The sequence below is a fragment of the Protopterus annectens genome, chromosome 1.part1 (genome assembly GCF_019279795.1).
Source record: "Protopterus annectens isolate FY-2018-M chromosome 1.part1, PAN1.0, whole genome shotgun sequence".
In the NCBI taxonomy this organism is placed as follows: domain Eukaryota; kingdom Metazoa; phylum Chordata; order Ceratodontiformes; family Protopteridae; genus Protopterus; species Protopterus annectens.
Window position 1 is genome coordinate 1,453,248,682 of NC_056726.1, and position 15,657 is coordinate 1,453,264,338.

Consider the following 15,657-nt stretch of genomic DNA (forward strand, 5'->3'; position numbering starts at 1 on the left):
ATTAGCAAAAATTATGGAGAAATGTATACATCAGCAACTGGTACAGTACCTATCTATTCACAATATTTTAGCTCACTGTCAGCATGGCTTTAGACCCCACCATAGTACTACCACTGCCCTCCTTTCCTTTGCAGATACCATTAACAGCAATCGCAACAAGAACCTACTCTCTTCTGCCCTATTCATTGACCTCTCTAAAGCTTTTGACATGGTCAACCACTCTTCTCTAATTAGCATTCTCAAATCCCTCTCATTTGACAGCCTTGCCATTAACTGGTTTACATCATACCTCAGTAACAGACAACAAGCCGTTCTTTGGGAAAACCATATCTCCTCCTTACTTCCCATTGCAATTGGTGTCCCTCAAGGCTCTATCCTTGGTCCTCTCCTGTTCTCCCTCTATATTAATGATCTCCACTCTGTAATTCCTCAAGCTACCTGCATTCAATATGCAGACGACTCTACTATCATTTGTTCAGCATCCACCTCCACTGATCTAACCACTCTAACTCAAAATACATTCAACACTGTAGAAACATGGTTTACTAGATGGTATCTACTTCTCAATGCCAAAAAAAACAAACTTCTCCTTTTCACCCCCACCACTCGTACCTCTCCACTTAACTTCTATCTACTCAAACAACAAAACTATCATCTCTCCTGACCCTACAACAAAACTACTTGGTATTACCATTGATAACAATCTCTCTTTTGACCAACACATCAACAACACTATCAAAACTGTTAACAGAAAAATTGGATCATTATACCGTATAAAACCTTTTCTTACACAATCAACTAGAGCTACTATTGCTCACACCCATCTTATATCAACTCTCTTCTATGCCTCTCCTATCTTCACCAACCTTAAAAAACTAACCTAAACAAACTAGCAACTTGCTATAATAACATTGCCGCTTCGCCACTAGTAACCCTTTTAGAACACATCACTGCCTCAATTTGAAACAGTTAGGCTGGCTGGAACTACAAAACTATCTTAATATTTCACAACATACAATTGCCCACAAACTACTGTACCAACCTAGTAACACCCCTATACTTTCACAACTACTACTCCATTATAACAATCTCACCTCTCTTGTTCCTCCTGTAAACTTATGACCAAACCCATAAAGGCCCACAACTTAGCTGGTGACTCTCTTTTCACCAATACTGTAGGCAGAGTATGGAATTTGCTGCCTACAGAGTTAACACTAATCTCATCCCTACCTCTCTTCAAACAACAAATCAAACTACATTACCAAAACCACTGGCTCTGTTCTTGTAGTACTCCAGGCTAACTTCCCTCTCCTTACTCTCTCCTTACCTTTTACCCTTCCTTCTGCCTGAAACCAAACTTCTACCCTGCTTCCCTTCCCCCTGTCCTCTTATGCTCTGACCTACATCTACTATCTCTCCCACCTCGTCTTGACTGTCTTTTTTCTTCTCCTCTCTTACTTATGATTCTGGCCTTGTGCCCTATCTTCTCTTTCCTTCATAATCCTTCCACTTCCCTTCCCTTCTAGCTTTTACTGTAATCTTCTTAGCTGTTGCCTTACTGCATAACCTTTTGTTTTAGGTAAACTGGCCTTGAAATCTACAATACATTGTGTATGAATTTAAATTTTTGAGTTCCTTAAATGTATGCTAATTTTGACTACATAGTTGATTTAAATGTATATTTGTATGTGTAAGTCTTTATTAACAATTTGTCAATCTGTCTTGCTTATGTTATGTGTGGAGCTTTTCTCCCCGGGCCTCTACTGAAAATGGACATATATCCAGCTAGACTAGCCCGGTCAACAAATGTAAAATAAAATAAAAAATAAAATAAAATAAAATCGTCTAAGGCCAGCTTCGAGAGAAAAATTGCACAGGACACTAAGGATAATCAGAAGGCTTTCTTTAGTTATGTTACGAACCTGGGTGGGAATTCCCAGATATGCTCAGAATTAGTCCAAAATGACAAAAAATACACCGAACCCACAGACATTGCCAACATCCTAGCTGACAGGTTCAGCGCAAACTTCTCCCGGCCCTCCCCACCAAAAGGGCTAATATCTATCCCAGCAGAGTGCTGCCCTCCTGGCATCTCAGATGCTCAGGTAAGAGCTGCACTCTCCAAAGCAAGAAACACAGCATCAATGGGACCAGACGGTGTCCCGGGCTGCATCCTACATGAACTCCAAGAAGAGCTAAACCCAAACCTAAAACTACTGTTCAATCTCAGCCTTACTACAGGATATGTACCCAAAGAGTGGCATACAGCAACAGTGGTCCCTCTCCACAAAGGTGGTGCCTCAATGGATCCTGGAAACTATCGCCCCATAAGTCTCACTAGCTTGGTCTGCAAAGCTATGGAAAGGATCATCATGGACCTTATAAATAAAGATATTGGGGACCTGCAGACACTGGATCCTGCTCAGTTCGGCTTTGTTAAGGGCAGATCCTGCCTCTTAAACCTGGTTGATTTCTTTGAAACAGTCAACAAGGCCATTGACAAGGGGAAGGTGGTCCACACAGCCTACCTGGACCTCGCAAAAGCCTTTGATACAATACCCCACTCGGGCATTATAGATAAGCTCACCAGCTTAAATATAAACCCCTATGTCACTAGATGGGTTGCAAACTGGCTCAAGGACAGAACCCACATGGTTAGAATAGCTGGAGCCATGTCAGACTCCAAACCAGTTACAAGTGGCGTCCCACAAGGCTCAGTCCTGGGACCTCTCTTGTTTGGTATATATTTCTCGGAGGTACAGGCCAACATGGAAGGACTGTGGCTGACCAAGTTCGCAGATGACTGCAAACTGGGCGCCATAATAGACTCTCCAGCCGACACAAGCATCCTCCAAAAGGGCCTCATAGAAACAGACAACTGGTGCCAGAGCCATGGCCTCAAGCTAAACGCCAAAAGTGTATAGTCATCCCTTTGGCAAAACAAAGTGCTCACAAATTACCACATAGGTGGTAATCCATTAAGTACAGAAGAAGTAATTAGGGACCTGGGGACCCAAGTTGATAGCAATCTCTCATTTGACAACCACGTGGCCAAAGTGGTTAGAAAAACATTTTATATAGCCCACCTAATCATGAAGGGATTCACATCTAGATCAGGGAGGTCATCATGCCTCTTTACTCATCCCTCATCAGGCCCATAATTGAGTACAATGCCCCTTTGGGATGTACCTTACCAGACACCTGCAGCAACTGGAAAGACCCCAAAAGCACCTCACCAAGAGGATCAAGGGGCTCAAACAGATGCCGTATGCTGCCCGGTTAAAGAAACTCCAGCTCTACTCAGTGGCATACCGCCTGCTCAGAGGCGATCTGTGCCTGACGTATAAAGCCATGTCCAACCCGGAATTAATGGACATGCTGCACCTCAGAAAATCCAAATCCCATCGAGCTACGCTCGAGGGACTTGAACCTCAGCACTGAAATAAATAGGACATGCTAGAGGGACAGATTCATAACCCAGAGGCTCCCTTCACTCTGGAATAAAATCCCAGTCCAGGTTAGGCAGAGTCCCTCATTGACTCTCTTCAAGAGGAATCTTGATGAGTGGATGGGAGATCATAGGTTTACCCCGGGTATCACTTCTGTGTCACTGTTAGACAGAGGCACAGTATACTAACCTTGAAAAAGGGCATAGCAAAATTAATTTAATATGGGTGGCGAAAGCCATACACACTCTGGCTAGGCTTATAAATGCCCTAGGGCAGATAGCCTAGTATGAACCTATGAACCTATGAACCAGGTCTCAGTTACTGCACAGATATCAATGTTCTCCATTTTTAGGAGTGCCTCAAGAGAGTACATTTTGAGGTCAAAAAAGGGATTATGTATATGAAAGAAGAGCAAGGAGGTTTTGATTTAATAACCCCAATAGTATATGCAGCATCTTTAATTTCATATAAGGCATTAAAAGGAATTATATAGGAAAATGAAAACTTGATAGAAATTATACTGTATTATCAATACAAATATTTGTGAGAATGAATAGAAGTTAAAAAAATAAGTAAAAACATTGTGAATGAAGAAATGAAAGGGTACCAAAACAAAATTGTGTTATGGAAAATAAAAAAGAATATATGTGAGAAAAATAGAAAGGAATAATACTTAAGTGTTATGAAAGCATTTTATTGCATTGCTCCATGGAAAGATTTAGAAATAGATAAGAGAAAAGCCATAATGCTGAGATATAATAACTATAAAAAGATTAAAGAATGTAATGATTTTTTATGGAGATTGTCTATTAGAAAATTGCCGGTTAAGGCAAATAAGCCATACAAAAAAGCAGGATAAAATATGTAATAAATGTGGAAAGTTTGAGACTACTTAGCATGCATTTTTGAAATGAGAAAGAGTTAATAATTTCTGGAAAGAAAAATGTAAAGATAATAGGGCGAAAGGTTTGTTAAAATTTGAACAAATAACTATGGATATAATAGAATTTGGTTATTATGGTGCTCGCAAACAGGAAGAAGTAAAGAAAATGGATAGAGTAATATTTTATGCTTCATGGACTATATGGAATGAGAGACTAAATGTATTTATTTAATTATTTATTGCATTTGTTAACTGGGAAAGTCCACTGGGCCTAGAAAGAGCCCATCTTCAGTGGAGGCCCGAGGAGAAAAGCTCCACATTATTACATAACAAAGTGAAATATTTATATGTAAAACTAGGTATGTTGACATTAATTTTATATTTAGACAAGTAATAAAATTAATAGCAACAGAAGAAATAATGCTTACAGTCAAAGAGTAGTATAATGTTTACAGTCAAAGAGTAGTATAATGTTTACAGTCAAAGAGCAGTAATAATGTTTACAGTCAAAGGGTAGTATAATGTTTACAGTCAAAGAGTAGTATAATGTTTACAATCAAAGAGTAATATAATGTTTACAAAGAGTAGTATAATGTTTACAGTCAAAGGGTAATATAATGTTTTCAGTCAAAGAGAAGTAATAATGTTTACAGTCAAAGAGTAGTATAATGTTTACAGTCAAAGAGTAATATAATGTTTACAGTCAAAGAGTAGTATAATGTTTACAGTCAAAGAGTAGTATAATGTTTATAGTCAAAGAGTAGTATAATGTTTACAATCAAAGAGTAATATAATGTTTACAGTCAAAGAGTAGTATAATGGTACAGTTGGCATACACATCTGCAGTATACCTAGCAGCGGAGAAGTGGTATAGAGTGGAAAAGGAGGAGATAGAAGGGCTAGAGGAGAAAGAGATATGCTATGGAGACAGAAGGTATATGTAGGGAAGAGAGAAGGAGAGGAAGAGTTTGTCATGTAAAAGGTTCAAGTTGAGATTCCAGAGAGAGAATTTAGGTGTTGAGGTAAGTGGTTTGGGTGCAGGAGCATAGCCAGTGAGAGGAGAGATGTGATTTGAGTGATTTTTTGAAGGTAGCTGGATTGCTGATAGTTCTGAGTGAAGTAGGAAGATTATTCCATAACATAGAGACAGAATGAGAGTACAACATTTGGCCAGCTGAGAGCTTGGGTTTGTTGACTGACAGTAGCATTTTGTTTTCAGACCTGAGTTGGCAACTAGGATGGTATAGGCTCATTATAGAGGGCAAAGAAGGGCAGGATTCAGGTTGGTAGATTATTTTGTGGGCTGTAGTTAATTGTAGATATGTAAGATGATGAGGGGATTCTAGCCAGTTGAGTTGGTGCAATGAGGAGCAGTGGTGGATGGACAATTTTGCATTAGTGGCAAATTTAGCTACTTTTTTGTAGCAGGAGTTTAGTTTGGTTTTTAAGTTGGACTGTAAATTTGTGAGGATGGGAGCACTGTATAGTAGAGTTGGAAACAGGAAGGATGAAGTGAGGGCTATTTTAGTGGAGTGGCTAAGAAAGTAGTTATGTCTATAGAGGACACCAAGCTTTTGATGTTTTTTTTAATGCTGCTGTAGATATGAAGGTCAAATGTTAATTTGTCATAAATGATGACACCTAACAGTTTAGTGCTGGGGACAACTTCAATAGTAGTGTTGTTTTGGGAATGGATAGAGAAAAGAGTTTTGTCAATAGGGCTGGATTTAGTGGGGGTGAATGCTAAGAGTTTGTTTTTATTGGGGTTGAGGGCGAGATGGTTTTGGGACATCCATGTTTCAGTAGAAGTGAAAGCTTCTTGGGTAAGATACTGTAAAACAGTGGGAGATTTAGAAGAGCAGATGATGGTGGAATCATAGCATATTGCATAACAGTGCTGTTGGTTAAGGTATTATTAAAGTCATTGACAAATATACTGATTAGGAGGGGACCTAGAATTTAACATTGGGGGATGCCTGTGTTTGTGCTGATGAAAGAGGAAGAAGAGTGCTGTCGTTTAGTAGATTGCTGTCTATTGCTGAGATAGCTTGTAAGCCACTTTAGGGTAGGGGAAGATAGGTTGAGGTTAGAGAGTTTAGCAAGTAGAAGGGAGTGGGAGATAGCGTCAAATGCCTTAGACAAGTCAAGAAAGAGAGCAGACACTATAGAACCAGCATCACAGGCTGTATTTACTGTGTCCAAGAAGGAAATCAGGGCACTGTTGGTGCTATGTACGGGCCTAAAGCCATGTTGAGTAGGGAAGAGTATGTGGTGGTTTACCAAATGACTTATGAGCTGGTGTGTATGCATTTCTCTAGTATTTTGGAGGTGGAATGAAATTAAATACAATGGAAAATGGACTTTGACAAAGATTTTGGAAAAAAAATAATGCTTTGGTTGTGGATAAAAGAGTGGGGGAGATGCTTAAATTGAAGTTTATAATGTATGCGATTTGTAAATGGATGTAAATAATGTAAATATGTAAATAATATGCAATGTATATATCAATAACCCCCCCCCCCTACTCCTCATTGTTGTGAGTGGGGCTCATTTTGGAGGAGCACTTCCTATTTCTATTCCAGCCACAGATGCAGCCCAAAGAAACATGGATTCTGAGGAAATGTGATGAATAGTGAGCCAGAAAATGAAGGAGCTGTTTCCTGGGGGAACGCTATGGAGAAAATGCAAATGGAAGATGCTTAGAAAATCCTGAAGAATAGTGGTGAGATGGAAAATAAAACATATGCAGTGAAAGTAAAATAAGGCAGAAGGAGAGTAGCAGAAAAGAAGGCAGAGGAAAATGAAAAACAGAAGTGTGTGGTAAGGATTCAAAGTAAAGAAGACAAAGAAATGAGCAGGTATGAAGTGTGAGACAAATGGATAGCTCCTTTGAGAGTAAAAACACATGAGGTAAGAACATTTATTCTTATTAACAGAGAGACATTTTTTGACATTTTTTTCAATGGAAAATTTTCTTAGAGAATATGTAAAAAAAGACTGCAACCCATGGAATCTTTATGTGATAAAGACATTTACCAGGGAAACAAAAAAGAAGATGTATGTACAATTTCAAACAGCGGTAGAAAGACAGACTTTGGAATGACATTTGAAATCCTTATGTAAAGAAGTGCCGGACATTGCAAAAGTTTATGACAATAGGGGTTTATGGTCTGGTGGCTGGAATTGTAATATTGTGTGAAAAATAGAAAGAGAAAAGATATACATATACAAAGCATGATAAATGTGAAGGGGAATATGAGATGTTAGAAAATACTAGGGACAACCCAAAACATGGTTATTTTTGTGGAAAAGGACATTTGATAAGTAACTGACAAAAGAAAATGTTATATTTGTGGGAAATGGGACATGATGCATTTATGGATGAATTGCAAAATCAGAAATAAGAGTAAAGAAAAAGGAAGAGAAAGAGAAGAATTCTGAAGCAGTAGAAATAGAAGAAAAATTACAGCAGAAAAAATAATAAAGAGACATAGATGAAGGTTCTGAAATAAGCAATGACGAAGACATAAATTGGGAGAAAGTAAAAGTGGGTAAATAATTATATTGGTAAAAGGGTAAAAAATAGAAAAAAGAAAATCAAAGAAATGGATGAAAAAAAGAATATATACAGCTAAAGATTAGAGTTTGGCAAAATGGTTAAAGTGTTAAGGTGTTTGATTCACAGACCCAAGGTACAGTGTTTGATTCTCACCTTTGGGAAAGAAATTGGTTAGGCATAGAATATCCTATTAAGAAAGCTAGCATAGTAATTAGATATGAACTTATGAAACCATGAAACAAAGAGAAAATGAACATGTTAGAATGCTTTCTGTAAATGTGAATAGTATTAAGAATATAGTAAGAGGATAGGAATTTTGGAGTAGTGTAACACATGTGATGTAGATAGAATTATATTAGAAGACACAGGATTTTCAACAAATGAAGAACGATTGCAAACAGAGAAGTTATGAGGAGGGTAGATGATCTACAATTTGGGAAATGAGAGATGTTCTGGAATAGCCAAATTTTGTAGAAGTACAGTAAATATATTAGCTGTAACTTTAGCAAAATTGGGAACATTAACCATTGGAGATTTAAAATGGAAAAAAGTAGTATATAGAATTATAACATTATATGCTTATACAAATTGTAAAGGAAGGAAAAGCTTGTTTCAGATTTTAGACTATGAAGTGATGAGTATGGATATTATAATAGCAGGAGACTTTAACTGTGATTTAAGAGGTGAGCATAAAATAAATGAAATGATATATAAGAAAAGTGTTACACATTATAAGATAAAGTAAGGTAAAACTTTGGGAGAAAAATTCATGGACTTACAAAATGGGTATGTGTAGAACTGAAATAAATTATTTTATAGTATAAATATTTAGTTACAGGAGAAGGGGAGGTAGTTGAAACAGGATTTTCTGATCATCTTACAAAATGGCTAGAGATAAAGGAAAACAAGGAATATATAAAAATAGGAAAAGGAATAAAAAGGATAAATGAGAAAACATGGAAGGAAGAAGGAAAGAAATTAGTAATAGAATTATGGAAAGATCATATTACTATGGGAACTTTTTTTAAAATTGGTCTGAATGGTGGGTGTTATTTAAGGAAAAAGGTTTACTATTGAAATCTAGAAAATGCAATGCTCGGATGATTAAAATGTTGAGCAGAAACATGGAAATACGTACCATCAAAAAGGCACAATCTCAGAACTGAATTAATCATCCACCAAAGTTTGATCTATTCAACATAGCCTTAGGTGATGTCAGTCACCCAAGCTATGCACTGTAACTTACCATTAGACTATCAAGTCAGTGGCACATGGTTTTTACTATTTTACAGGGAGGCAAGTCCCTGTGCCCCCCCATGTGGGGGCTGCATCCACCACACCCCCTGCAAATTATATATACCAACTCCAAGATCACACTAAAGTAAGGAAATTAATAAATTCCCTGTTGCTCACTGTCCCGCCATTCACAATACCGAACTCAGACTACCAAATTACACTGCACATTCGGTATTGTGTATTCATTCTAGTCTGGTTCGGCACTGGGCCCTTTTGAAAAATGCCATTTGATTACATGACATTTGGTCACTGGCACTATGATATTTCAATAGTAAATCAAGGAAAAATAAGCTGAATGGAAGTGCTGGCAAAAGGTTTTTACTTTTTGCCAACAAATAAAGCTTCTCTAGTTAACACATTTATTGACTTTAAATTAATTGCAAGAAAGTTGAATCTAAAATATATTTTACATGATGTCAATGTAAAAGATTATGCCTTAAGAAAAATCTAGTACATTTAATCCTGCATTAGTCAACACACAACACTTTTTCTTCTGTTTATGAAGTGGAATCACACAATTTTTTTTTCGCAGTATTTCACATAAAAAAATTGATTACAAATGATATAATTTAAATAACCAACATTTTGAGGTGCTTAAAAAATTAAGCAGTTACACACACCTAAGGTTTATGAAAGCAGATAAAGGGTGAGGCATTGTTATTATGGAAAGTGTTAAATATAATAAAGCTATTGAAGAAATGCTCTGTGATGAAGCAAGTTACTCTAATATCACCCACCCCATCCAACCACTACCTTTCTTTCCACTCCACTAACTACCTTGATTATAGCAAGCTCAGATGCTCATAAGCCTAGTTTTTATTATACAGCAGGAACTTCTTATTGTAACATTTGTTAATGTCTGATAAAGATAAAGATTCTAGTTGTCTACTGATGTACTATGTTCTTCATCTGTAAATATGTTGAAAGTAATTGCTATGTTAAATTGTTAATCACTATGTAATCCAATGTAACTACTGTCTGTTTATTTTAACTGTGGAGCTTTTCTCCCCGGGCCTCTGCTGAAAATGGACCTACGTCCAGTCGGACACTCGTGGTCAACAAATGTAAATAAATAAATAAATAAATAAAATAAAAAGTTTCCAAAAGTTATGCAAGGAAAAAGTTATAAAATAATTGACCTGTGTTTATTTGATTTACTACATCAGGAATACATCACTGCAGATCTTTTTGAGTATCTTATGGTATAAGAGCCACAATTAGGAATGCTATTTGGAATTCCCAAAATGCATAAAGATTTAGAACATCCCCAATTTATACCAATTTCATCTGTCCCTTTTAATAAGACTGTTTACATTTTTGCATATCTAGATAAGATTTTGAACCCTATTGTTCAAGACAGTGAATTTTACCTTAAAGATTCATGGGTGTTTTTAAATAAATTGAAAAAGTATGTTTTTACAGGTAAAGAAACTATGTTATGCACTATAGATATTTGTTCCTTATACACTTCTATTAATCAAGAGGAAGGCCTATATTTTCAGAGATTATATTAAGTAAGTACTGTCTGCAAGTGAAACAGGAGGCAACAGTTATTTGTCATTTATTAGGATAGTACTAAAGAATAAATTCTTTATATTCTATAAAAATATATTTCAACAAAAAAGTGGAGTTGCAATGGGAGCCCACCCCCTTTTTAGTAATGCATGTTTTTATCAGAGATACATTGATGATTTGTTTTTATCTGGACAGGTGATGAAGACTTATTTTTTGAATTTCTCAAACAGATAAATAGTAGTGTAGCATGGATAGATTTTTTTGTGAGTAATATGGGTACTTCTGTTCATTTTCTAGATGTGGAAATTAATTTAAAGATCTGTGATAAAAAGTTTTTTTAGCAGCATCTTTAGAAAAGATACATTTACTAATAATTATTTACATTATGAAAGTTTCCATCCACTTTTTATGAAACGTAATGTGTTCGGGGTACAAATTATTAGATTAAGTCACTTAAGTGATGATGAAATTTTTCTTGAAGAAGTAAGTAAAGTTACTAAATTGTTTCAAGAAAGAGGTTATCCTTTAGATAAACTTTGTTTAACTTCTAGCAATATAAGAAGACAAAGACATGAAAGGTTTGTACTGATTTTAAAGGTAGGGTTCTGCCCCCAAGAAATCAGAAACATTATCTGTAAGTGAAGATAAAATTGAATTAAATTGTTCCTTCAAAATTCCTTTAAGTGTGGAAAGGAATGATATACAGAATATTATTAATAATAATTGGAAGATTCTTATAGGGAATCAGTAACTTAATATTATAGGGGACAGGCCAGGATTTATTTACAAAAAAATCTCAAAATTTAAAACAAATATTACAAAGTTCTTCTAGAGTTTCATCACATTCAGGTACAAGTAAGAAATTAGGAACATTCCCTGTTACAGTTGTTTGGAATGTAAATTTATTTTAGTAGAAGTAGTTTGTATTTTGAACATAATAACTTTTCACATGTTTCAAAGGATAGACTTGATTGTCAGAGTGAGGGCCTGGTGTATGTTGCACTCTATTCTACATGTAAACATTTTTAAATATGTAAAACTATACATAGACTTACTGACAGGATTAAAGAGCATAATTTGGTAATTAAAAAGAAAGATAATACGAATACAGTAGCCAGGTATTCACTGATTTGTACAGATTTTAAGAAATTTCAATTCATGGTTGTGAAGAAAGTTAATAATGAAGAATTTATGGGAACTTTTAATTCCTATTTAGAGTTTTTGGAGCTTAAATGGCAGATTTTTTTAAGAGCAGATGTAATTCCAGGTATCAATGAGAAAATGTCTATAAAACAGTTATCTTAAATTCAAAAAACATCTAGTAGGAATACAACAATAATACTATTTTTATTAGAACACATAAGTTAAAAAAGAATAGGTTTTTGGTCTGACATGTTGTGCCTTTAATTCTTTTGCATTTTTTGCAACATAATCAGTTTTATTGTTTGCTTGGTTAACTATGTATTTGAATGCAACTATTTAAATGGGATTGGTATGCATTTTGGTGTTTCTAAAGAAGTTCTGCTAAATAAAAGAATGAAAGCACTTAAATTAATTTGTTTTTGTCTATTTTGGCCTCTGCCTGAGTCCAGTTTTGTTTTTAAAATATAAAAAAATGTTTTTTTACAGTGGCAATATGATGCGAGAATAGTAGAGAAAGAAAAATATAAAAGAACATATTACAATGCATTGGAAGATTTAAAATAAAGATGGAAAGAACTTTGACAAGGAAAAAGAATTATATTTAAGAAATCAAGAAAAAATATAGGAATTGTTATATAAGCAAAGATATTTTAAGAATGAAAAAGAGAAGCATCAAGTTATTTAAGCATATTAATAAAGGAAGATGGTAGTGTAATGAGAGAAATACAAAATGTAAAAGGAAGAAAAGAATTCAGGAAATGATTATGAATAGTGTAGTACAATACGTACAAGAAATGTTAAAAATAAAAAAAGAAGGTATTAAAAATATGGAAAGTAAAAAGTTAACAAAAAAAAGAGAATAAAGAGATGGAAAGGGCCATTTTTTAAATGAGCTAGATAAAGTATTAGAACAAGTAAATATAGATTCAGCTGCAGGCCCAGATGGAATGGGGTATAAAATGCATAACAATTTAAGGGATTGGCAAAAAAATATTTTTAAAGATTTTGAATGATTGATTTATATGATGTATAAAGAAGTATATACCGGAATACATAAATTCATATGGAAGAAGGAAGATAGAAGACAATTAAAAAACAGAGACCAGTAGTATTAAATAATAATGATTATTGAAACTAAAATGGAAAACATTATGGAAGATAACATATATAGTATAAAGGGGAGGGTTGTCACCAATTATTAATGATAGTTAGATAATTTGTGGATGATGTTAAGCCCTGAAAAGAAGCAAAAATAATGATAGGATACATAATAAGGCATTTGACACAATTGGACATGAAATCTTATGGGTAATAATGAAAGAATATAAAATAAATGAGTTAGGAAATTATGCATATCAGTGAATCGTAATAATAAAGTAAACTACTTGTAAATGGCTGGTTAAGCCAAAAGGTACATATGAAGAGTGGTGTAACACTGGGATGTCCAATGAGTTGTATACACTTTGGATTACTTATGAATGTGATAGTAAGTAAAATTAATATAAAACCTGAAGGGTTAAGAATTCTAGTTCTGTTAACATATGCAGATGACATAATAATGGCAAAAAAGAAAAATGTGGATAAAATATGTAATAACTTGAACAAATGAGTATCTAGAGTTGATAGTGGTGGCTTTAAATAAAGAGACAACTAAAGCTTTAGGTGATGTGGTAAAGACTGGGTATATATTTTGCAATGAATGGAATTACTGTGTTAGTTAAAACATTTAGGAATAAAAATGTAAGCAGAATTCAATGGGGGGAAAAGAGAAGAAGAGATAAAACAAGCCTGTTCTTTCTGGATAAAATAAGTAATAAATTGCAGAAATTCATGTCTAGATGTGATAGGAATGGCTTTAAATAAAGAGAAAAGTAAAGGTATAGGTGATGTAGTAAAGATGGGGGTGTATATTTTACATTGACTGAAATTTTGTGTGTTATGTATAACATTTGGGAATGAAGATGCAGGTAGAATCAATGGGAAAAAATAATAGAAGAAATGAAACAAACTTTAAAGTTTATCTAAACAATCTTGTCTTGGTTGCCTGGTAAGAGAAGTTTTATTTGAATTTATATGTTATTGCTTATCACTGTTTTTCTAATGTTTTTAGGAAGGAAGGGATAGCTTGTAAACAAGAAGATTTACTTTGAATTACATGTTGCTGTTTTACCTTTAATTTTCACTGTTGGTTGTTACAAAGGAATAGGTTTTAGACAGGCAAGCTCTAGCCATCCCAAGGTGCTTATTCAGCTATAAATTCACACAGATTGCAGAGAGGACAATACAGAGCTTATCTAAACATTACTATCTTGGTTTGTGATTTATTGGTATTTACTCTTAAAAAGAAGTGCAACTGTGAGCAAATTTGCATGCAAAGTAAAGGAATTAAGCTCCTGTCTGACTTTCAGAACTTGTACAGTTAGAGCAATAACTTTACTGTACTTACTTTAGTATTTACTTGTATATTGCTTGCATGATTTTTCTCAATGAAGTTGATTTAAGTTCTTTGAATTCTGTGGTTACTTAGTTTGATCAGTCTTTTCTTTTACAATTTTTAATAATTTAAAGCTGAATATGGATTCCTTAAATGATTATGCCATTAATGATTTGCTAAAGCACAAATATATTGTACAGTGTAAGAAATGCTATGCATATTTAAAGGTAACATCTGATAACACTGGCAATTTGTGTTTCTCATGTCAAAAGTTGCATGATTTGCTTACTATTCTTAGAAGTAAATCTAGACTTACTGATGATGATTGCACTTGTGCAATTGGCATGTGGCTTGGAGAACCGCTGTTACATATATTAATGACTGGACTGGTGACATAGTATTAGGCAAAGAGCAAATAAAACACATTTAGGAATGATGTGTCTATTGCCTGTAAAGATCATTCAACTGCTATGAAACAATATGATGCCCCAGGCAACTTTGGAATTCTGGATGCAAGTATTCAGCAATCTGAGGATTCAGAATGTTAAGAAGGAAACAAAAAGAGAAAAAAAAGGAAGTTCACAACAAACAACAAGGAAGAATATGTACTAGAAAGGGACACTGCTTTATGTAACACACAGATTATAGGGAATGATGACATTTTTCTATCAGAAAACCTTCAGTCTACAGAAAAAAAGCATACTTTTTCCAAATGAGAAGTTAGAAAAAAGCAAGGGTCATGTGAAAAGGAAGAAATGAAAATTGAAATCCAAAAGACTGTAAGAAAAAAGATGAGAAAAATAGATGTTGACTATAGCTCAAGCTGTGGATGTACAAAGCCAGTTGGATGAGAACGCTATGCTTGCAAATTTAATACACAATAAAATAGTGGGATTAATAAGATTAATGGTGATGAATATTATTCCTTTATAACAATTGATAGAGCAGATTTCACTGAAATAGAAGCTGAAGATTCTTCAGATCTGGTTAGAAACGATATTCTTGTAATTGGAGATTCTGTTATTAGAGGAACTGATACTTCATTTGCAGAAAAGATAATGAACATCGAATAGTGTTATGCCTGAAAGGAGCACAAATAGAAGATGTGAGACAAGTCTTGTAGTGCCTTAATGTAAGGAAGTATGAATCTGTTTTTATTCATGTCGATACAAATGATCTCATCTGCAAGGACTCTCTGTTAGTAGGGAACTTACAGCCCTCTTAGATAGTATAGCTTGTACTGGTGTTAGGATGTATGTTTCTCAAATCACATATAGAAAGGATAGTCGGGTCAGCATGAATGAAAAGATTTTTTGGGTAAATACCTACATGGAAAATATGTCCCGTTTTAAAAAATCCAAATGTGTAGAACATCCAA